Source organism: Schistocerca cancellata, chromosome 1, assembly GCF_023864275.1.
Source record: "Schistocerca cancellata isolate TAMUIC-IGC-003103 chromosome 1, iqSchCanc2.1, whole genome shotgun sequence".
In the NCBI taxonomy this organism is placed as follows: domain Eukaryota; kingdom Metazoa; phylum Arthropoda; class Insecta; order Orthoptera; family Acrididae; genus Schistocerca; species Schistocerca cancellata.
The window spans coordinates 1,067,521,007-1,067,546,554 of record NC_064626.1 but is presented as its reverse complement, the minus strand read 5'-3'; positions in this window follow the sequence as shown (position 1 = coordinate 1,067,546,554).

Below are 25,548 nucleotides of genomic sequence, written 5' to 3'. Positions count from 1 at the left end.
CTATAGAAAGATATGGACTTTCAGTGCAGCTGCGTGGAACCTAAAGTGCTACAACCATGACGCAATCCTTCCCATTCCTTTCCTAGTTCTTGTAAAATGGTAAACACTTATACAATGCGTTTAAATTCTTGTAAAATGATAGACTTATACAGTGCGTGTGCACTTTATTTCACTCCATGATATGTTATGTAAAAATGCTAAAGACTTCTACAGTGCGTGTGCACTTTATTTTACTCCATGATATGTTATGTAAAAATGCTAAAGACTTATACAGTGCGTGTGCACTTTATTTCACTCCATGATGTGTTATGTAAAAACGCTAAAGACTTCTACAGTGCGTGTGCACTTTATTTCACTCCTTGATATGTTTATTTGTTGTAAAAATGCTAAAGAGTTTATGCAATTTGTTAATACGATTTGTACTCATTACGTATACATTTTGTGATTCCCAGATATGTTCTGTACTACAGTGCGTGTGCACTTTATACCATTTGTTAACATGATTTGTATTCATTGCATATACATTTTTGTGATTTGCTGATATGTTCTGAACTACAGTGCGTGTGCACTTTTGTCATTTGTCAATATGATTTGTACTCATTATGTTTATTTGTTGTAAAAAATGCTAAAGAGTTTTACAGTGCGTGTGCACTTTTGCCATTTGTTAATATGTTTTGTACTCAGTGTGTATACATTTTGTCATTGCCTGATATGTTCTGTCCTCAGTGCATGTGCACTATATTTTATTTCATGTTCTGCACCTATATATATGTATATATTCTGTGATTGTAAAGTTAGTTCATTAGGAAAAATTTGTTGCTCATGGCAAGTCCCATTGACTCACCATCGCTGCCAAAATTTTGCCCCCCCCCCCCCCCCCCCCCCCCCAGGGAGGGTTATGTAAGAAGTATGCTTTGCCATCGATGGGCGAGGCATGACAGAATCTCTGACCAGAGAGTAGTATGTCGTTAGTTGTTGCTTGTCGCTAGTCTGCACTTGTCTGCGCGAGTCGACAGTAGTAGTCTGGTGTAGTCAGCGTGAGTCGGCGGGAGTCGGCATGTGTCAGCTGTGTGCTCTGCTCGCGACTCTGGTCAGGATTCTGGAGGATGAGTATTGTTGTAGAAGGTAAAGAAGCAGCCTTGCGCATATTTAATAATGTATGTTAATTGTAATTTAATTTGTTCCAAAAAAACGCCCCAATAATAATTTTTATAATATAAAGTAACTCTTTTAAAGAAAAGCATTCATTTCAATTTAAAGAATATTGCCAATGCATGATAATTCCTTCCAAGAATAAAAAAAAAAATATACGCCAGCATTGCACGAAGCTGTGTCGAAAAATATCTAATTAAGAGCAGATATATTTGCAATTTTTATTGAGGTAAGAATTTTTGCTTTTTTATTCAGAATACAGGGCTGAAGGGCAGCGCTGCTGTCCTCATAAAATTTATCAGGTTACTAAACTTTTTTATTATTTTGGTGTTTAGGAATTTTTCTGTTTCGAACTTGACATTAAATGAGAAAAAATTTTGTGGGAACATTAAATGTGAATGCATTTCTGCGCACAGACTATAAATGGGAGCCAATTTTGTTCAGAGGTTACAATATTTAAAATTCATTTAATTATTATTTTGTGGGGTGTTTATGCATGGTTCATATTTTAAATATAAACAATTCTTTGGGGAGGTTACGCTTCGCTCACTTTCATTGTAATTTTTGTGTGGGGAGGTTACAACCTAGATTTCGTAGTGAAATTGTCCGAAAACGGAGCTAAAAAAGCCTTATTACACTAGTTTATAGGATTATGGTTGGTCAATCAAAATACGTCCGTGAGCATCGGAACAGATTTTCAGTGATTTATGGTAAGAGACAATTTTAGTTCATAACGTTTATATTCATTAGTATGCTACAAACATCAGAAACCTTGCAGCTGCTGATCATTTTTTATATTTACGTCACGCCCTACTCGCTACGAATATTAATGCAGATGGTGAACTGCATTTTTATTTTGTTGTGACGATTCAGATATGTTTCTTGTGTTCCAGTTGCTACGTCGTTCTGGAAATGTCACTGTAATGTAAATACCTCAAAAATTCTTTTTGCTTACGACGTCCCTGTACACGTGAATGTAATTTCACTTAGAAACTGTCAGTTTCCTATTATGGATAAACTCAAATACTGTGATCAACATTTGCGTAGTTCACTTGTAATGTTATTTACATGTTTCTGGTTTGTTTATATTTCTGTTCTCGCTTGTGCATCGTATATACGTGAATATTTGTTTTAAGGTTCTGTTTTCAATATTGACAAGTGAACGATGGAAGTGATGATTACGCTCTGAGATACCAAATAACAAGCCACTCCGCAAGTAAATTTATTTCTACATTTTCCTGGTATCTGTTGGGCCAGAATCGTCAGTAACAAGAAATGTTCACGTGTTTACATTATACTGAATCTTTCATAACGTTGTAGCAGCTCGCACACACCATGAATCGCGTTCATATCGTAATAATGTAATAAAACATGCGTTTAAGTATGAAACTTATTTCCCTAAACGCGTCATACGTATGATGTTGTTGTTGTGGTCTTCAGTCCTGAGACTGGTTTGATGCAGCTCTCCATGCTACTCTATCCTGCGCAAGCTTCTTCATCTCCCAGTACTTGCTGCAACCTACGTCCTTCTGAATTTGCTTAGTGTATTCATCTCTTGGTCGCCTTCTATGATTTTTACCCTCCACACTGCACTCCAATGCTAAATTTGTGATCCCTTGATGCCTCAGAACATGACCTACCAACCGGTCCCTTCTTCTTCTCAAGTTGTGCCACAAACTCCTCTTCTCCACAATTCTATTCAATACCTCCTCATTAGTTATGTGATCTACCCATCTAATCTTCAGCATTCTTCTGTAGCACCACATTTCGAAAGCTTCTATTCTCTTTTTGTCTAAACTATTTATCGTCCATGTTTCACTTCCATACATGGCTACACTCCATACAAATACTTTCAGAAACAACTTCCTGACACTTAAATCTATACTCGATGTTAACAAATTTCTCTTCTTCAGAAACGCTTTTCTTGCCACTGCCAACCTACCTTTTATATCCTCTCTACTTCGATCATCATCAGTTATTTTGCTCCCCAAATAGCAAAACTCCTTTACTACTTTAAGTGTCTCATTTCCTAATCTAATTCCCTCAGCATCACCAGACTTAATTCGACTACATTCCATTATCCTCGTTTTGCTTTTGTTGATGTTCATCTTATATCCTCCTTTCAAGACACTGCCCATTCCGTGCAACTGCTCGTCCAAGTCCTTTGCTGTCTCTGACAGAATTACAATGTCATCGGCGAACCTCAAAGTTTTTATTTCTTCTCCATGGATTTTAATACCTACTCCGAATTTTTCTTTTGTTTCCTTCACTGCTTGCTCAATATACAGATTGAATAACATCGGGGAGAGGCTACAACCCTGTCTCACTTCCTTCCCAACCGCTGCTTCCCTTTCATGTCCCTCGACTCTTATAACTGCCATCTGCTTTCTGTACAAATTGTAAATAGCCTTTCGCTCCCTGTATTTTACCCCTGCCACCTTTAGAATTTGAAAGAGAGTATTCCAGTCAACATTGTCAAAAGCTTTCTCTAAGTCTACAAATGCTAGAAACGTAGGTTTGCCTTTCCTTATTCTTTCTTCTAAGATAAGTCTTAAGGTCAGTATTGCCTCATGTGTTATGATAAACTTCATAAAATCGCCATTGTTCGCAGAAACCCTTTTCATGTTGAAAACGTAATCACTGTTTTTACATTCGCGGGTTTCAATGACCATTTTATTGCTAAAATGTAATTACATATAAATAAACTAAAGTATTTGTGGTTGAAGTTGACAATGCCTTCGAAATCACCCACTGCTGGTCACTGGTTTTTGTGTCTGATGCTATCCTTTGTTCCCCTTTGTGAACTACTGTGGTTATACGGTGTCAGTTCTAATGTTTGTGTGGATACGCGTTTTTAAAGTGGTCACCAGCACATCTTCTATCACTATTACATCAATGTATATTTTAAGGGGAAAAAATTCTGGACTGTTCTATAATGTTCTCGAGCTTTTACAAAATCGAATGTTAACAAATGTTTTCGAACGTTGTAGAATATTCTCGAATGTATTAGAATGCGACCAGAAAACGACCCATACCACACCAATCCACACTCCGGCAAAATTCCTATAAGCCGATGAGACGTGGAATGTTGCAAGACAGAGGAACAATTTATAGAATAAATGTATCCGATTGTAGACGTAAACTGCGTGAACAAAAAAGGGTTGTGTGACCGAAAAATTTAAGCAACAAAAAATGACAGATTAATGAATGCGAAATTTGATGCCAGGGGAAGAAAAAAGGAAAACGCAAACTTTCCAACAGAATTTCGAAATTCGCTCTTTGTTTCCGGTATGCTCTGCCAATAAAAGCTTCTAAACAGCATAATAGAAGCGGAAAAATTAATCGAAAAAGAAACAAAACTCAGTATTCATTTCATCTTTTAAAGGCTCGAACTTCGGGTAAGATTGGCGGACAGCATGACTACCAATGAAACAAAAAGACAAACATTACTATGTTGCGCCGCGAATTTAGATGAATCATGTTTCTCACACGGACAACTATACGAAACTTGTTCGTGTATGGCACAACTACAAAACGTATCCGTCTTTGCACCTGAAAGCAAAACACCAAATGTAGTTTGTAAGAAATCACTTTGAATAAATTAGATACTACACAAAAAAGAAGATTAATTGCACTTTCTCTTTGTTAAAAAACCAATGCAAAAAGTACCAAGCGAAGCGGCATTTTTCAGGTACTTGTTAAAATAAGCAGTAAGAATTCTGTAGTCATAGTGATCTAAAATTCTTCGACGCTTCTCTTTATCGAGAATGTGAGTATCGGACGGGTGCCCAATTGAAACCAGGCGATCAGCTGAGCAGAAAACTGGGGGTCCAACAGCTCCCATTTAGAAAATTGCTACCAATGGTCAGAAGAATAGTGTGCTTACTATAAGTTTCCTAAATACAGACTTCCACTGATGCCTCAAGTAGAACGTGAATCAGCAGTCAACTGGTTGGACGGTTGCACTTGGACAAACTGCACAATGTAGTTTCGTTTCAATTACACGTAAGAAATGGCACTGCATTTCTAATGCACTTAGCTAGGAAAAGAAGAGTGTTTTTCAGTCTCCTTCTCTGTGCCTTGAATATATTGCATCAAAAAAAGCAGCTGAGTGAAGTGTTCCAAAACTGTATCTTACGTTCATCATCATAAACTAAAGGCTATGCCTCGTAGATTTAACCACGACGCTCTCTCCATTGTCATCCTCTTCAATTCTTCATATGATTTTATCCCCATATCTTCTTTGAAGTTATTAAAATACGTTTTTCTTGCCCTGCCTCTTGATTTTTTCCCTAAAACTTTTCCTTCAAATACATTCTTTAGGAACTATGTGCCCTATCATTTTTTATTTTCTTCTTCCTATATCATTTAGCAGCATTCTCTCCTCATTCACTTCTCTTAAGACCTGTTAATTACTTTTTCTATCCAAACAGCTTATTTTCGTCATTCTTCTCAATATCCACATTTCCACTGCTTCTAGTCTCTTTTTCTCTGCCTTTCCCAGAGTCCACGCTTCACATCCGTATGTTAAGACACTCCAAACAAAAGTTGTCCCTACTTTCTAGGCATATATGATTGTCTGTTAACAAATTCCTTTTATTTTGGAAAGCTTGCTTTGTCAAGGCTATTCTTCTCTTTATATCTGTGATACATTTGTTGTCGTCAGTGATTGTGCTCCCCAATAACAGAAGTTCTCAATCTGCTCTAGAACATTTTCTTCTAGTTTAAAATCAGCTTTACCATTTTCTTTTGTCTTCCCTACTAACATAGTTTTTGTTTTCTTCTCATTTATTTTTAGATTAAATTCTCTTAGGATTTTGGCAAATTTTTTTTAGCAACATAAACTCCATTACCTTTACTGAGTCAGCAAGTACTACTATATCATCTACAAAACGTTACGTTAAGTAATCGTCTGGCAGCACATAGAAACAAAAATAAAAAAAAGTGGCGCAGCTGATAACACTGGGAAGAGAGTCAGCGTAAAAGAGTCTTGATATCAGTGATTAGATGTACTTAACCGGATCATCAGGGACGGCAATCAATAAAATGCCTACCTCAAGCCCTAATATATTACGTAAAATGAAACCAGATGTTACGTGGCACCATTCGTGTATGCGCGGGCTGGATGCTTCCTTCAGCGTCGAACAATCAGGACAATCTAGCTTCGTTCTGAACAACCAGAGCGTTGCGCTTACATACAATATGCGATCAGAAGTATGCGAACATCCCTACATGATGCAGAATTCTCCATTAGATGGCACGACAGGGGGACCTGCGACGATAAAAGGAGGCGGCGAATACGGTGTTGTCAGTAGAGAAACAGTGACAGCAGATTTGGTCAATCATGAGAGCTCGGTGTTTTCGAACGTTGACAACTCATTGGGCATCACCTGAATAAGAGATCCATCAACCCTTCTAAAGCTCCCCCAATCCACTGTTGGCGATGTGATTGAAAAGTGGCAACGCGGGAGAATAACCACAGCTAAACCGATAGCAGGGACGCTTTGCCGGCCGGATGGGCCGAGCGGTTCTAGGCTCTACATTCTGGAACCGCATGACCGCTACGGTCGCAGATTTGAATCCTGCCTCGGGCATGGATGTGTGTGATGTCCTTAGGTTAGTTAGATTTAAGTAGTTCTAAGTTCTAGGAGACTGATGACCTCAGATGTTAAGTCCCATAGTGCTCAGAGCCATTTGAACCATTTTGAACCAGGGACGTTTCGTTACTGACGAACGGGGATTGTAGAGCACTGTAGCAGGTGGCTGCAAACAAATTACGTGAAATCAGTGGAAGTAGTCACTCGTGAGCTCCAAACTGCTACGAAAGCTGGACCTAGCGCCATTACTATGCGTATGGTGTAAAGAGAATGGGGTGAAGTGGTCGAGCATCGACTCATAAGCCACACATTTCTGAAGTCAAAACTAAGCGGCGTTTGAGGTGGTGTAAATAGAGCTATGTCTTTGGACAGTGGGTGACTGGAAACGAGCGACTTGGAGCGACCGAGCGAGGTGGCGCAGTGGTTAGCACACTGGACTCGCATTCGGGAGGACGGCGTTTTAAACCAACGTCCGGCCATCCTGATTAAGGTTCTCCGTGATTTTTCTAAATCGCTGCAGGTCAGTGCCGGAATGGCTCCTTTGAAAAGGCACGGCCGAATTTCTTCCCCATACTTCCCTAACCCAAAGGGACCGATGACGTCGCTGTTTGGTCCCCTCTGCCGAATCAACCAATCGACTTGGAGAGATGAATCACCCTTTACCCTGTGTCAGTCCGATGGAAATCTTTCTGCTATCAATATACTTACATGGATATGATGTCATGCCCGAAAGAACAGACGCCATATCCATATAAGTACTGTATATAGTTCTGGCAATACCGGCCATGACCATCTTCTGTGCGGATGCACACATATTCCCCGAACTTTTATGGGACTTGGTAAGAATGTCTTCCACGAGTAATGAGTGTGCTGGGGCGGGACACTACGAATGTAGTGTGTGGACGTGCAAGGTGAGAATGCGGGTCTCGCGGGAGGCGTGCGCGAGATTGTCCCTGCAGTCGCACTACCCTTTGTGCGCTCGGTGGCTCAGATGGCTAGAGAGTCTCCCATGTAAGCAGGACATCCCGGGTTCGAGTCCCGGTCGGGGCACACATTTTCACCTGCCCCCGTTGATATATACCAACACCCGTCAGCAGTAATATAATTCTAACTTTCTGCTATCATGTGTAGCGCCAGCACCGAAGTACGGAGACGTTGGCGTTACGGTATGTGGGTGTTTCTCGTTACTGCGCTTAAGAAAACGCTAAATGCGGAAGGATATGAACACATTTTAAAGCATTATGTACAGTAGACGAACAGCATAACAATGCACCCTGTCATAATATATCATCTGTGAGGCAATCGTCTGTGGTCAATAATATTCCTGAAATGGACTGTCCTGCCCAGTGCCCCCACATGAACGCAGTGGAACATCTCCGGGACTTGTTAGAACGTCGGCGTCACTCCAAATTCCACCATCACTACTTCCTCTGATTTCACCTCTTGGGGAAGAATGGGCTGCCCTTCCTCAACAGGCATACAGACACCCCTTTTAAAGTGTCCTAAGCCTAGATCCATCAGTCATAAAGGGGAATGGTGGACACATCCCGCATTAATATCCACTAACAGGTGCCCGAATACTTTTGATCGGGGAATGTGACTCTTACACAAATTAAAATAAATTTTGCTTACGCATTCCTATATCGTGTGCCACGTGGACTAAAATTATGAAATATTAGTGTCTTACAGTGCTATGAAATAAACATAAATTTTAAGAGCTTCCTTAAAGATGCTCTTTCATGAAGTAGAAGGAGCTTCCCAACAAAAAGCTGAAGGAAAGGTTTTCTTCGAAGGATTCTAGAAAAATGTAGCACAGCTCTTTGCGAAACCACACACTCGATTAAAAAAAAAAAAAAAAAGTTTCAAATGGCTCTGAGCACTATGGGACTGAACTTCTGAGGTCATCAGTCCCCAAGAACTTAGAACTGCTTAAACCTAACTAATCTAAGGACATCACACACACATCCATGCCCGAGGCAGGATTCGAACCTGCGACCGTAGCGGTCACGCGGTTCCAGACTGTAGCCCCTAGAACAGCTCGGCCACCCCGGCCGGCACTCGATTTTAATTCGTCCTATGATACTGTTCCAGCGACTGGAGTTCTTATCGAGTAGGTCTGACGGAAGAAGTTGAAGGAGCTTGGAGACACGTTGCTAGGTTGTTTAACATGTCGGTTTAACGGAAAGTAAAAAGCAACATAGTTTTTTAGGTATTCGCTGGAAGAATGGCGATGTTTTCTTTGAGTGACCTTTGTGTACACCGGCAGTATTTTTTTCTTTAAAACACAAACTGAAAGGTTAGGGTGAGGCTAATAGTGGTCCAGAGTACCACCCACTTTGCATTATTAAATAGATTGCGGAGTGTGTAGCTCTAGGTACAGATGTACCCGTAGGAGTTCAGAAATGAATCAGGTCCTGAATATATGGTCGCGATCAAATGCACAGCTATCTCGTGGCTTGCACAGCATTTTATGTCCGCCTATGAATCAGACAGCCGGTAAAAAGTCTTTGCGATCACGTCCTATATCACATCGAACTATTCCATTATCAGCGTGAGAGGCGCTCTCTCCTCGCCAACAGGGTAGCTGTGTCTAACTCAATTTCTACAGAGCAAACCTCCATTAGACGTGTGGATAATGTTTACGAGATCATATCACTCAGAATCTGAATTTTATTATCTTATTTACATATAAATTTAGGTCATTGATTGAATGAACAGAAGACTCGTCAAGTTAAGTTCGTTTAAAGATACACAATGTCACTGAGACACTTTGTATATCACCTTAAATACCCATTTAATTTCTCTGTAATGATAGAATTTCTTACTTTTTAGAACTACTAAATCCATATTGTGGTTATTTCTGTGATTTAATTTTTTCTACACTATCATGGTCAAAAAATATAGAGTCCGAGAATGAAGTTGTGATCTCTGTGACTTTATCATACTTCTAGTGTTGAGTCAAATAACGCTACAGTGCTGCACATTAAGATAGACAATTCATGAATATAAAGGCGTGGAATAAATAAAATATTTACCTCTGTGGAAGGTGACTGGAACATATTCGTACTCTTTTTAACTTAATCTTTTTTGTAATCGTTTTAAACTATTTACGTTTACCAAAATACACTCCTGGAAATTGAAATAAGAACACCGCGAATTCATTGTCCCAGGAAGGGGAAACTTTATTGACACATTCCTGGGGTCAGATACATCACATGATCACAATGACAGAACCACAGGCACATAGCCACAGGCAACAGAGCATGCACAATGTCGGCACTAGTACAGTGTATATCCACCTTTCGCAGCAATGCAGGCTGCTGTTCTCCCATGGAGACGATCGTAGAGATGCTGGATGTAGTCCTGTGGAACGGCTTGCCATGCCATTTCCACCTGGCGCCTCAGTTGGACCAGCGTTCGTGCTGGACGTGCAGACCGCGTGAGACGACGCTTCATCCAGTCCCAAACATGCTCAATGGGGGACAGATCCGGAGATCTTGCTGGCCAGGGTAGTTGACTTACACCTTCTAGAGCACGTTGGGTGGCACGGGATACATGCGGACGTGCACTGTCCTGTTGGAACAGCAAGTTCCCTTGCCGGTCTAGGAATGGTAGAACGATGGGTTCGATGACGGTTTGGATGTACCGTGCACTATTCAGTGTCCCCTCGACGATCACCAGTGGTGTAGGGCCAGTGTAGGAGATCGCTCCCCACACCATGATGCCAGGTGTTGGCCCTGTGTGCCTCGGTCGTATGCAGTCCTGATTGTGGCGCTCACCTGCATGGCCCCAAACACGCATACGACCATCATTGGCACCGAGGCAGAAGCGACTCTCATCGCTGAAGACGACACGTCTCCATTCGTCCCTCCATTCACGCCTGTCGCGACACCACTGGAGGCGGGCTGCACGATGTTGGGGCGTGAGCGGAAGACGGCCTAACGGTGTGCGGGACCGTAGCCCAGCTTCATGGAGACGGTTGCGAATGGTCCTCGCCGATACCCCAGGAGCAACAGTGTCCCTAATTTGCTGGGAAGTGGCGGTGCGGTCCCCTACGGCACTGCGTAGGATCCTACGGTCTTGGCGTGCATCCGTGCGTCGCTGCGGTCCGGTCCCAGGTCGACGGGCACGTGCACCTTCCGCCGACCACTGGCGACAACATCGATGTACTGTGGAGACCTCACGCCCCACGTGTTGAGCAATTCGGCGGTACGTCCACCCGGCCTCCCGCATGCCCACTATACGCCCTCGCTCAAAGTCCGTCAACTGCACATACGGTTCACGTCCACGCTGTCGCGGCATGCTACCAGTGTTAAAGACTGCGATGGAGCTCCGTATGCCACGGCAAACTGGCTGACACTGACGGCGGCGGTGCACAAATGCTGCGCAGCTAGCGCCATTCGACGGCCAACACCGCGGTTCCTGGTGTGTCCGCTGCGCCGTGCGTGTGATCGTTGCTTATACAGCCCTCTCGCAGTGTCCGGAGCAAGTATGGTGGGTCTGACACACCGGTGTCAATGTGTTCTTTTTTCCATTTCCAGGAGTGTATAATTTCAAGCATGTTACTCAGTCTCGATGCAGTTGTGGCTCAAGCAGGCGCCATGGACAAGGGACGCAAACATTACCATACTTAGCGAGGAAGAGAATACCAGTGACGTCACAGCGAGCAGCGCGGTTATACAATGGCGAGCCCATGGCTACACGACAGTCATTTGCCACTTGCAAATGGCCGAAGAGAGCTCGGTCGAAAGCTCGTGGAATTTTAACCACCTGACGCGGCTGGAAACCCGAAAGATTTTGTTAACTTGTGAGGTGACGGGCGAGTTGCGGCGCCCTGGAAGTATTCTAAGTTCAGAGTTGGCGGCCACCGCTCGGACCGCGCGGCAGGGCCGAGCTCGTTAGCATCCGCGTGGTGCCTCACAACGGCCGGAGCACGTGGTCCATCGAGCACGTGGCTGGGAATTCCTCGGTGACGCTGTGCGCCGGGAGGGCCAACGATGGCGGACTTCGTGAAGCCTTAATGGTAGACATTCCACAGTTCGTATGGAGATTAATATTAGCCAGATGAATCATGATACCTCAAAAAGAGACATGTGCATTACTGTTATTTGCACGACGATTCTGATGGTGTAATCAATTTTCAATATCTTTATTAGTTTAAAGTTTAGTATGTGACGGTAAATTATACAAGTAACACCCAGCAACGAATTTCCAAAAACTAAACGCTTCATCCGATTCCGTCGATCGACGTGTCTTTAGAAAGCTATTAGTGTAAATCTAAATTGGTATAAATTACAGGCATGTAACTTGAATAGTACATGAGTTAATGGAGGTCAAAGTGGCCTACTACTATTAATCGCGTCAGGCCATAAGTACTCCACAGTTATACGAGAAAACGATAGCAGCACTCTGATAAATATATTTATTCATCTATGTCTTTGTTTATATCCGGTATATACTATTCATGAAGAAATTGGTTAAATATTTACTGCGTGTTAGAAAGCACAGAGACATTAGGCTCCTGGCCTACGTTTTGCTTCTTTTCTTTTGATGTACGTTTGTTTAATTGTTTATGTATTTAATAATGTGTGTTAGAGCGTGTTTATGATCCAGCCATAGTAATATTGATTTAATTTCAAGTTATTTAAATGTAACTCCAGTATTTCGTATGTGTTTAAATATGTTTGTGATAGTATGAGGGCAGTTCAATAAGTAATGCAACACATTTTTTTTCTGAAACAGGGGTTGTTTTATGCAGCATTGAAATACACTTGGTTATTCCCCAATCTTTTAGCTACACAACACTATTTTTAAACGTAATCTCCATTCAATGCTACGGCCTTACGCCACCTTGAAATGAGGGCCTGTATGCCTGCGTGGTACCATTCCACTGGTCGATGTCGGAGCCAACGTCGTACTGCATCAATAACTTCTTCATCATCCGCGTAGTGCCTCCCACGGATTGCGTCCTTCATTGGGCCAAACATATGGAAATCCGACGGTGCGAGATCGGGGCTGTAGGGTGCATGAGGAAGAACAGTCCACTGAAGTTTTCTGAGCTCCTCTCGGGTGCGAAGACTTGTGTGAGGTCTTGCGTTGTCATGAAGAAGGAGAAGTTCGTTCAGATTTTTGTGCCTACGAACACGCTGAAGTCGTTTCTTCAATTTCTGAAGAGTAGCACAATACACTTCAGAGTTGATCGTTTGACCATGGGGAAGGACATCGAACAGAATAACCCCTTCAGCGTCCGAGAAGACTGTAACCATGACTTTACCGGCTGAGGGTATGGCTTTAAACTTTTTCTTGGTAGGGGAGTGGGTGTGGCGCCACTCCATTGATTGCCGTTTTCTTTCAGGTTCGAAGTGATGAACCCATGTTTCATCGCCTGTAACAATCTTTGACAAGAAATTGTCACCCTCAGCCACATGACGAGCAAGCAATTCCGCACAGATGGTTCTCCTTTGCTCTTTAAGGTGTTCGGTTAGACAACGAGGGACCCAGCGGGAACAAACCTTTGAATATCCCAACTGGTGAACAATTGTGACAGCACTACCAACAGAGATGTCAAGTTGAGCATTGAGTTGTTTGATGGTGATCCGTCGATCATCTCGAACGAGTGTGTTCGCACGCTCCGCCATTGCAGGAGTCACAGCTGTGCACGGCCGGCCCGCACGCGGGAGATCAGACAGTCTTGCTTGACCTTGCTTCGATGATGACACACGCTTTTCCCAACGACTCACCGTGCTTTTGTCCACTGCCAGATCACCGTAGACATTCTGCAAGCGCCTATGAATATCTGAGATGCCCTGTTTTTCCGCCAAAAGAAACTCTATCACTGCCCGTTGTTTGCAACGCACATTCGTTACAGACGCCATTTTAACAGCTCCGTACAGCGCTGCCACCTGTCGGAAGTCAATGAAACTATACGAGACGAAGCGGGAACGTTTGAAAATATTCCACAAGAAATTTCCGGTTTTTTCAACCAAAATTGGCCGAGAAAAAAAATGTGTTGCATTACTTATTGAACTGCCCTCGTACGTTAGCTTAGAGACATGGAGGGAGCGCACTAGTCAGTCACAGATCTCGTTACTAAGAGAGACGTATGGAGGTTGGGGGGGAGCATTGTGTCCGGAGAGGCCACGAGGTAGTCCGGAACGAGGCAGTTCTGGACGGTACGGACAGGACACGGGAGGCGCTGGACGCGACGGCGCGACGGACGCACAGTCGCGAGAGGGACTTGGAGAGTGTGGAGCGGTTTACGCGTGGTCGCGGCAGACAGAAATATTTCATAGTGCTGACTTATGCACTTCTGAGATTTCCGTCGCTTTTACAGTGAAGACGTAGTGCGCGTTTGGAAGTGAATATCTCGCGAGCTTTGTCGTTGTTCATAACTAATTACATGAAGTAGGAATCTATTGTTTCCCTCTTATTCAACTTATATTTTATTTAATTGCTCGACCATCGACACCAATAAGTGTTTTGCAGAAATATACCGCATTCTCAAAAGTACTTCTACTATTGTACTCATCATTTAAAGTCGTTAAGATAGTACCTGCAGATTTTATGCAATTGCAATCTTTCATTCTTATATTTATATGTTACATTCACAATTTGCAATTGTCGAGTGATAGAAACCTTCGACCTTTCGATTCATGTGTGTATTCTTATCGTATACTGTAGACTCAGCAGTATTTGGCCTGTAATGCGGCAACCACGTATCCCAGCCCCTAGACAACGAAACTGGCCAAAACGTTTAATATTTCAACTCTAAGTCGGAGGGTGTGTAGTTTAGGGCCACTCATTTCATTTCATTTTTTATTGGAAAGCCCGCAACTACTGATTCTACTTCTTCATGGTGTCTTTGAAACTAAATCAGAATTTATGGCCAACATAATTTAAACATGTCCATAGTAACACCAAATTTTTGGTGTAAATGTAAATAATTTTTTGAAATATTCTGATACTTGGCAGTTTCGAAATATTAGCTATAAATCTGGAGATTTTTGAACTACCCAGTCTCAAGTGCAGACTTAAAGCTTATTGTCTTCCTTTGTCTGTTTTCTCCTGCCCTTTATTCCGTATTTTCATGAGATCGGCGTGTTAATCTGGATTTGGACGTGTTAGCGGTACTGAGTGACTGAAAGATTTCTACTGCTTACCATGATATATCAATCTTTTTTCTGGCCGGCCAAAGTGGCCGTGCGGTTCTAGGCGCTGCAGTCTGGAACCGCGTGACCGCTACGGTCGCAGGTTCGAATCCTGCCTCGGGCATGGATGTGTGTGATGGCCTTAGGTTAGTTAGGTTTAAGTAGTTCTAAGTTCTAGGGGACTGATTACCTCAGACGTTAAGTCCCATTGTGCTCAGAGCCATTTGAACCATTTCAAGAATGCCAGTAAAACGACGAAGACGCCATTGTCAACACCTCACTGAATTTGAACGAGGTCGTGTACTAGGGCTATGAGAAGCTGGATGATCCTTCTGCGTTAATGCACAAAAACTTTGCAGGAATGCAGCCACTTTACATTACTGCTGACAGCGGTGGTCACGAGAAATTACGGTCGCAAGACCGGGTTCCCGGCGGCCACGTGCCTCTACCGAGTGGAAGATCATCGCGTTCGGCGTATGGCTCTGGCGCATCGTACTGCGTGTGCTGCCGTAATCTGACAACAAGTTGTTACAAATATGTTATTCAAGTACAGCTCCGAGCCAGATGCCATGTAACGTGAATTTCACTGAATACAAACCACCGACATTTGCGACTTCAGTGTGTCAAGCGAGAGCTCATTGGAGGACAGGGTGGAGGTCTGTTGTGTTTCCTGATGAAACTGGTTCTGCCTCGGTGCCAGTGATGGCCGTATATTGGTTAGGAGGAGACTAGTTGATGACTTGCAACAAATCTCTCTGCGTGCTAGACACACGGGACCAACATTTGGAGATTTTTTTCTGGGGTGCGATTTCGTATGACAGCAGGAGCACTCGTGGTTATCCCACAACCTCTGCGTGGTACGTCACTCTGGTGATTCGACCTGTTGTGCCGCCATTCATGAACAGCATCCTAGGGAGTATTTTCCAACCGGATAACGGTCGTCCACATACCACTGTTTTAATGCAGCATGCTCTACAGATTGTCAACATGTAACATTGGCCTGCTCGATCACCAGATCTGTCTCCAATCGAGCACATACGAAGTGCTATCCAAAATTTTCGGGACTGGTGCTGTCATCTGTTGAAAATCTTACCTTTGGACTAATGGTCACCATCACCCTCGAAGTAGTTCCCACCCACACGTACACATGGGTCCCAGAGCTTCTGCCACTGGTCAAACGTTTTCTGGAAATCCTGTTCTTTAAGGGTGTTTATTACTGCCAGCGATGCTTCTTGAATCCTCTCTAGAGTGTCGAACCGACGGCCTTTCAACTTGAGTTTCAGTTTTGGGAATAGCGCAAAGTCGCAAGGTGCCAAATCTGGCGAGTACGGTGGGTGGGGTAAAACCGCCATGTTGTTTTTTGGCAGAAAGGTCCTTGCGAGCAAGGACGTGAGACAGGGCGCGTTGTCGTGATGCAGCAGCCAGGCCCCTTGGCGCCAAAGTTCGGGCCGTCGTCGCCGCACGTTTTCACGGAGCCGTCGCAAAACGTCACAGTAGTACGCGGAATTCACTGTTTGGTTGGGTGGGACGAATTCTTTGCGCACAATTCCCTTGGTATCAAAGAAAACAATGATCATGCTCTTCACTTTGCTTTTCACCTGTCTCGCTTTTTTGGGTCTTGGAGAGCCCAGGCTCTTCCACTGGGACGATTGTTGCTTTGTCTCTGGGTCATAACCGAAATCTAGATCTCGTCGCCGGTGATAACCTGTGACAAGAAGGTTGGATCATCAGATGTGGTCTGATAAAGGTCCGTGCACACTTCTGTTCGCGGATCCATCGTTAAATCGACACACACCAAACAGAGTATTACGGAAATCACTGTGGACATGCAACGCGTCCTCCCAGCTGAATGCCACTGCGCACACTGACTCATCAGATATGCAGCTCTCGCCACCTAGCGGTGCAAAGATCTAGTACTCCTACTTTCCAGATGGCAACACCAGTCCCGAAAATTTTGTATTACACCTCATATGGGACATCATCGGACAATTCCAGCGTCATCCACAAACAGCATTAACCGTCCCTGTATTGACCGACCAACTGCAACAGACATGGAACATCACCACACAAACTGACATCAAGCACGTGTACAACACAGAGAATGCACGTTTTTATGCTTGGCTCAAATGGTTCAAATGGCTCTGAGCACTATGGGACTTAACAGCTGTGGTCATCAGTCCCCTAGAACTTAGAACTACTTAAACCTAACTAACCTAAGGACATCACACACATCCATGCCCGAGGCAGGATTCGAACCTGCGACCGTAGCAGTCGCGCGGTTCCGGACTGCGCGCCTAGAACCGCGAGACCACCGCGGTTTTATGCTTGCAATCAACCTTCTGGCGGTTACACATTTGCAATGGCTTATCTCGCACTTACATTAACCTTTTATCTTGCAATTAATCACTTAAACATGTGATCTACACAAATTTAATCCCGAAATTTCATTACTCTGCATTAATTGTTGTTTGGTGATGCGATTTTTTCCGTAAGTGTAGTTTCTGGCCTTGAAACTAACAGTTACAAAAATAGAAAGTGAAGCAGGTTACGTGTAGAACCGTTACTTTCAGGAAAAGCTTTAGCAGCTGCACATATGCAGTAAAAGTACCACTGAAATAGTGAGAAAGATGATGAAGTGCTTTCGTTTTGTTTTCATGATTCCTGATGCAGCTTTTCTGTGCCACTTCAGTTCATATGTACAGCTTGTTCTAAATACGCTTTTATATACTTCAAAATGATTGGTAAATTTTGTTTTGTCTTTTTGGTTCATTGAATAAATGTTTTTTTAGCATTTTACATTTTTATGTCAGCAGTAATTCATTTCGCTTGCAATTATTACGGCAAGATACAAAGGATAGTTATTTCTAGAAAGATTTTAAGAACATTTCAAGGAATCTCTGAAATATTTCAGAATTATTAATATAATAATTTATTGGCCTGTTCACATCTTATAGTCTACACCACAGTAAAGTCATATTTCCTTCCATTTCTCATATATGTTTTCCTAATTCCTGGCCCAGACACTGGTAATTCAAGAAGTGAGGTAATGCGACCCACAGTAACTGACTCAAGACAGAACTTTCTTGTGTCCTCAAACGTATATTTGTTAGAATTTGTTATTTATACGGGCAGCTATCACTCATTTTCTCCAATTAAATGAATGAACTTCACCTTGAAACTACATCCTCGTATTAGGTCAAGGACTTTTGCTGGCTCATTAGATCCATTCCTTACATTTAAGTTAAAATCGGCGTCTGTCATAGTTTTAATTTCGTTTTGGTTTTTTTTAAGTCTGAGCTCAAACAGAAATGCTTTATCTATCTCCAATTGCATATACTGAAATAATTGGAAATTTTTGTCCTTGTACCTCTGTACAACACCTTTCAGACATGGTCTCTTTGGTTAGAAATGTAAGAAAAATATCTAGGCATGGTTAACAATATGGAGGCACTGATTCTGCTACTCCTAAAAATGGTAATGGCTACAGTGTAAATTTCTTAGTTCTTGTGCAGTCTCCCGTAATCCAGTGCTCATTCTGAGAGAGACACTAATATTTCTTGTTTCTGATAGAAGAATTCGTAGATAATGAAACATGGTGATGTTTTTTGTTAAAAAAGTTTCAATTTTATACATTGAAAAAGTTAATTATTGACATTCTCCTATACAATAAAAACAATTTTTGTTGCCAGTTTCTTAGCTCGCATTTATTTGTTGTAGCTGAACCCCACTATGGTTTGTAGTACTCGTGCATTCCAAGTTGAAACTCGGTGAGGTGGCTGATACGAGCGACCATAGAGGAGTGTATTTAATATCGCTCCCCTTAGCCATCTCTCCGAATGCCAGCCTGGAGTGCACGAATAGTATGCTTCACAGACACAGCATGTGTAGGAGTGAAAGTATTGTCAATGTAATTGCCACTACCTGTCAGCATAGGGAAGGGCTGTCCGATCTGCAGCTGTAATGTATTTACGATTTATTAAAAAAGCAGCGTAGTTAGTAACAGGTCGCTTGTTATTAATGACTTTGTTACTGTATTTATCGTAGTGGATGATTCTGTGATAATCTATATTTGGGTGATCGGAAACCTAAAAGATTAAAGAATTATGTACCATGTGTAAGCGATGCTGGTGTCATGAAGCATGTTGTGTAAATGGCATAAGAGCAACTCAAAATTTGGAGCAGTAGGACGCTTAATGCAAGAGTAAAATCTTTTAATTAGCCTGGGAGCGTACACAGGCAGCAGTGGTCTCAAGAGCCGGAAGATTAGTGTTCGAATTCAGTGTAACAAGAGACCATAATCATTTCTGTACTGCAAAGTGAAACATTTAGTTCAGAAAGCGTATCTTGCTTAATATAGCGGAGATAATATAGCGGAAGAACTTAATGGTAAATGTCTCTCCTTTAGTGTTTACATTCCCTTACAGTTGATCCATTTTCCAATTCACGGAATATGTGGCTACACTTTCTTCATATCCTAATTTCACTGCTGCGCTTCCACGTCTCTGGTTTGTAACATGAACATATTGCAACAGATACAGAGAAATGTGCCGCTGAGACGACGCGCGTGTCGCATATTTCAAAATAGTGTAAATTTCTTCTTCGTGTTTAACTTTTTACGTCTTTATGAAACTAGAATTAGAGACGGAAATGAGGGACCAATCCAGAATTCTGTTCAATAATGTGGTCATCGCAATTCATTAAAGTAATTATTATACAAAGGGCGTTCAAAAAGTTTTGCACATTCGTCTCTAATTTTTTTATTTTTTGCAGAAGGAGAATGAAATTTTTTATGAACATACTTGGAACATTTAGCTATAAGTTGATATATAAAAGTACTTCCTTTTATTTACAGATGAGCCATAATGGACCGTGACGTAGATGCCAGGTTGTGACAACAGTCGGTGATGCAGTTCCTTTTCAAGACCGGCGATGACTCTGCCATATCGATTCAGATGAAGTTGCTCTCTGTTTATGGGGAGGACACAGTGGATCGCAGAAGTATCCAGCGGTGGTTGCAGAGGTTTAAAGAAGGTGATTTCCCTCCACAGGACAATCCACGTTGCGGTGGACCATCGACGACAGTGAGCGATGTGAATACGGAGACCATTGATCAAATAATCCAAAATGATAGATGTGTGACGGCACGATAGCTTGCTGAAATGACTCGTTTGTCATTGGGCAGTGTGGTATCACTGGTGCAGTCACTAGGATACAGAAAAATCTTTGCAAGTTGGGTGCCTAGATTATTGACAAGAGAAATGAAAATGATGAGGAGGAATGTGTGCAAGCGTCTCATAAAGTCATTCACTGAAGAGTGGAAACAGTGTTTTGACGGCATCATTACCCAGGAAGAAACATGGTTGTTTTTGTCCGAACCTGAGAGCGAAACCCAATCCATGGAGTGGCGTCATCCGGGTTCCCTCGGAAGAATAAATCAAGACTTTCACGAACAGCAGGCAGAAAGGTGATGGACTCCTTCTTCTGGGATCAGTGTGATGTCATTTTCATTGACTTTTTGGAACCTGGCTCCACAATTAACCGGGACCGTTACTATTTGTCACTGGACAAGCTGCGACGTGCCGTCAAGACCCACAAACCATTGCTTCAGTGTCAGCTCATCAGAGTATACCATGACAATGCCAAACCCAATACAGCCCTTATGACACAGGAGGAAATCAGGAAAATCGGTTGGCTGCAAAAAAGTCATTTAAATACTAAATAATATATAATGCAGAGAATAAAATCAAAGCAGTTTGGGAAGTTATAAAAAAGGAAACGGGGAGAGGCAAACAAACGCCGAATAAGATACTGCTAAGGGAGGGGGATAAAGTAATAAATGATCCACTTAGCAAATTAAGTAAACGAGCATTTTTCAAGTATTGTAGAGAAGTTACAGCAAAAACTCCCCAAAACAAATATAACACCTGTAAATAATGTTGCACTAAATACAATGGTGAGTGATGATGATGTTTGGTTTGTGGGGCGCTCAACAGCGTGGTTATCAGCGCCCGTACAATTACCCAATCTTTGCTCAGTCCAATTGCGCCACTTTCCTGGATGATGATGAAACGATGAGGACAACACAAACACCCAGTCATCTCGAGGCAGGTGACAATCCCTGACCCCGTCGGGAATCGAACCCGGGACCCCGTGCTCGGGAAGCGAGAACGCTACCGCGAGACCACGAGCGGCGGACTAAATAAATAAATACAATGGTGTTATGAATCCTTCACATCAGGGATATTTTCAGAGCAGTTAGAACAGGCAAGAGTTGTACCTTTGCTTAAGAAAGGTAATGCAGAAGACATAGAAAATTACTGTCCCATTTCCCTGCAGTCAGCATTCTCAAAAATAATAGAGGAAATTATGAAAGACAGAGTAATGAATTACCTGAATAAATACAATCTTTTAAGCGAATCACACTTTGGTTTCCGAAGTGGTAAAAATACGGAGTCAGCCATAGTAGAATTTACTAAAGTTTGTACTTGATGCTCTTCATAAAGATGAGTGTGCCACAGGCATATTTTTGGATCTTTCTAAGGCGTTTGATACAGTCGACCACAAGATTCAATTAAATTAGAAGCATTAGAAATAAGAGGGGTAGCTAATGACGGGTTTAGATCATACCTAACAGATAGGGTACAAAGAGTAGAGATAACATATACTTCAAATAGATCTAAACATTTAGTAAAACACTTATCAGAACCAAAATGCATTAACATAGGGGTTCTGCAAGGTAGCAAAGTAGGACCAATACTGTTCCTGATATACATCAATGACTTTCCCAGTAGTGTTACTCATGGTGAAAAAAATCCTCTTCGCTGACGACAGCAATAGTCTCTGAGAAAACAAGATAACTCCTTGCTGAGAAAGCAAATGAAACTCTCAAGGAAGTCTATGATTGGTGAATAAGTAAAGAAAACTAATGTCATGAATATCAGTTTGAAGAGGAAATATGACAGTGTTAAATTAAATGTAGATGGCGCCTCTATAGACCTTGTAACAAATGAAAAATTTCTAGGAATGAATATTGATTCTCAGTTGAAGTGGTGTGAACACACAAAGGTACTTGCTAACAGAATGTCATCAGCATGTTATGCCTTTAGAATCCTATCATCAGTGTGTAACATGCAGTGTCTTTTAGTTACATATTATTCGTATGTACAATCAGTTCTTAGCTATGGCATTCTTTTTTGGGGAACAAATGCCCAAAATATGAACACAATTTTCAAACTCCAGAAAAGAGCCTTAAGAATAATAACCAAGAATACTAGTCGAGCTCATTGTAAAGATCTGTCCAGAGCACTGGGGATTTTAACTGCTCCATGTGAGTACATTTACCAGTCAGTTGTACACATCAAAAATAACATTGGTAATTACTGCACAAAGAGCTCTGTCCACGACCATGCAACGAGAGATAGACTCACATTTACCAAGAAAAAATAAACATAAAACTCAAAACAGCATTTTCTACCAAGGGATAAAATTGTACAATAAATTACCAAAAGAGACTAAAGAAATTGTAAAAATACACTTTTTTAAAAAGGCAGCTAAAAAGTATCTCTTATGCAATACATTTTAAAGATTGAAGGATTACTTAGCTAAAACAGAGAAGGGGTTTGATAAAAATGTTATATAAATAATAATAATAATAATAATAATAATAATAATAATGATTATAAAATATCCAACACTCCACATAACACCTTCACTTTATGTCTTTTTCCTTCTGTTTTTTCCTTTCTAGAAATACTTACCCCTAAGCTATACATGGCACAATACTAACACCTCTTCCTCTTTCTGAGCTCAACATCTAACTCATTATGGAGGGATGCTGAGCCAGATTTTTATGATAACAAATGAAACAATGTGTGTATAGTGTGTGCAGTGATTGATAGTGAGATATGAGTGAACAATGTGGCATTACATTGTTTAATAAGTTATTTGTAAAAAAGGTATTGTATACCAGGAGTAAATCTAATGATCGTCTCTAACTAGAAGTCCGTAAACATGTTTGTATACGAATTAGCTTATTTTAAATTGATCTAAATTTGTAAATACTTTGACATGTCCTATATCCTTGGAAAAAGAGATCTAGGGATGAATAAACCTAATACTACTACTACTAAAATTGTTTCTCATCCTCCCTACAGTCCGGTCTTGGGTCCGTCTGAGTTTTACTTCTTTGCTCTTCTGAATGCCCACCTGCGCGGTAAAACATTTGATAGTGAGAAAGACCTTATTTCCTGTGTCAAGCGATGGTGTAAAAGTCAACCCCCAGAATTTTACCAAAGTGCATGTACATCAAGGAAAGAACGATAGGCTAGATTCGTCACAGCTGATGGAGGCTACATTGGGTAGGCTCAATGAATAGCTAAATGTTCCAAGTATGTTTACAAACAAAATTCATTCTCTTCCTGCAAAAAATAAAAAAAGTAGAGACGACTGTGCAAAACTTTTTGAACGCCCATTGTACTGTCGCTGTTAACGTCAAACTTGTCACAGTCTTCCTTATTATAACGTACTTGTGAATCCTTCCCGTCTCCTCTATATCCTTATTTTGTTACGCAACCTTCCCTTCTACAATAAACTACAAAACCTTCCCTTAGGATTTCTATCTCTTGCTTCATAATAACAAATGAAATCTCCCCTTTGAAATTAATTCTCTTTCTCAATCTTTGCATACAAATTTAAATCCTGCTTATTAAAAGTGATTTTCTGATTATTTCGACGAAGCATAGAATGTGTCGTCGTCGTGGGCCTCAGTCGTTACCTGCAATAACCCAAAACTGTTCCTTACCTTTTTTTGTTACTCGATCGCCATCTGACTGCTACATCGAACTGCGACATGAATATACTTAATCTGTTTTACTATACTCTATTAGCTGCTGGTGGGCTGTCATAATAAGTGGTTGCATTTATTACCAAAGCTGACGTTATTCTTTAATAGCAAAGGTGACATTATTCTTGAATTAATTTGACTGAAGTTACTTAATTCATAGTTAAACTTTTTTTGACAACAATAAAATTTTGCAAAGTTTTACGTTGATGGTTTTTGGGATCGATTATAATCAGTAATGCAATATTGCTGGCAAAAATTAATTATATTCTGAATGAAATGATTTTACAAACGTTCAAATGGGAGTTACTTTTTACAATAATCTTACAACTAGCATTGCGCAAACATACCTTCAGTAGTTTTGAGTTTCTCAAAAAATAATTCAATAATATTAGTTCCTCTTATGATAATAGTTAGTTGATGTCTCTGTACAACCGTTTATAATCTCTTGTAAATCATAGCTGGTGGCTGGCAGGCACACCACTCCTCTCAACCTCCCGCTTCAGACCTGCCGCCGACTCGCTTCACTTCTCACTTACTACTGACTTCCTACGAACGCAAAAGTGCGGTCTCTCCCGTCAACAATGCTTCCTGGTGCAGACAATCCCTGCTACCACTACAAAATGAATCAATGCGCGGTCTTTCCCGCTCTTTTTTTAAAATGTATCCATACGCGCTCTCTCCCGCCCTTTTTAAAATTATATCAATGTGCGGTCTCTCCTGACAACAACTTTGGTGTAGACATTCCCTGCTACCACAATTACTTCCAACATGACAAATATTAATCATTCCTAGTTAATCCTATTAATAAAATATAAACATCTTTCATAAATTGTGGTTTGACAATAGACAATAGAAATATACACGTATTACACTTGTACTTCGTCGAGCAGTATCAGTGATGCACCAGGAAGATCTGCAGAAGATATTGCAAGTGACAGATAACACATGGATCTCCAGATCGATAGTTGGATCGAAGCAAGCATTATTTTGACCGCTGTATTGTTTCTACTGCACACTAGAGCTGACGATGACGGCGTGTTTTCAGAGCTCCTTGCAAGTTTATAAAGAATGGTCAACAAGAACCATGGAGTCATAGCAATGGAGGTAACTGGACATACCACAAGTAGACGCCGTTTCGTATATACAAAATTAGATATTACTTTTTTTCTAAATTGTGTAGAGCAGAACAAAAAACCAAGTGAATATACCCTCATATTATGTTATTGTACTCCTTCTGCACAAGATGGTCAAAACACATACCAAGATTATAAAGTACAACTGTAATATCTTAGTGTATCTGTGTAAAACATTTTTTGTATTGTCGTTGTGGCCTTAAGATGAGCTTTTGTACCTGGAAAATCTTGTTTTTATTAAATACTTTTAGTATGCTGATGACATTGCACTGGTAACACAGAGCAGTAATTTCGAAGATGGTGAACGAATTCTTACGGAAGACCTGGAGTAGATGTCAACTTTCTTTAAGATCTGGAGATTGATCCCAAGCACATCAAAAACTGAAGTCTCTTGTTTCCACCTAGCGAATCGTGCTGCGAACTACAAACCAAGAGTTCTGCTCAATGGACAAACGTTGAGGTACAGTCCTTTCCCAAAATTTCTCGGAATCGCTCTAGATAGAACCCTGAGCTACAAAGAGCACATCACCAAGCTTTCTCATAAAGTTGCTGCAAGGAACAACATAGTACATAAGCTCAGTGGTACCACCTGGGGAACCTCTGCTGGCTGTCTGCGTTTAACTGTGCATCAGTCTTGTGCACTCTGCTGCCGAGTACTGTGCACATGTCTGGTTTGA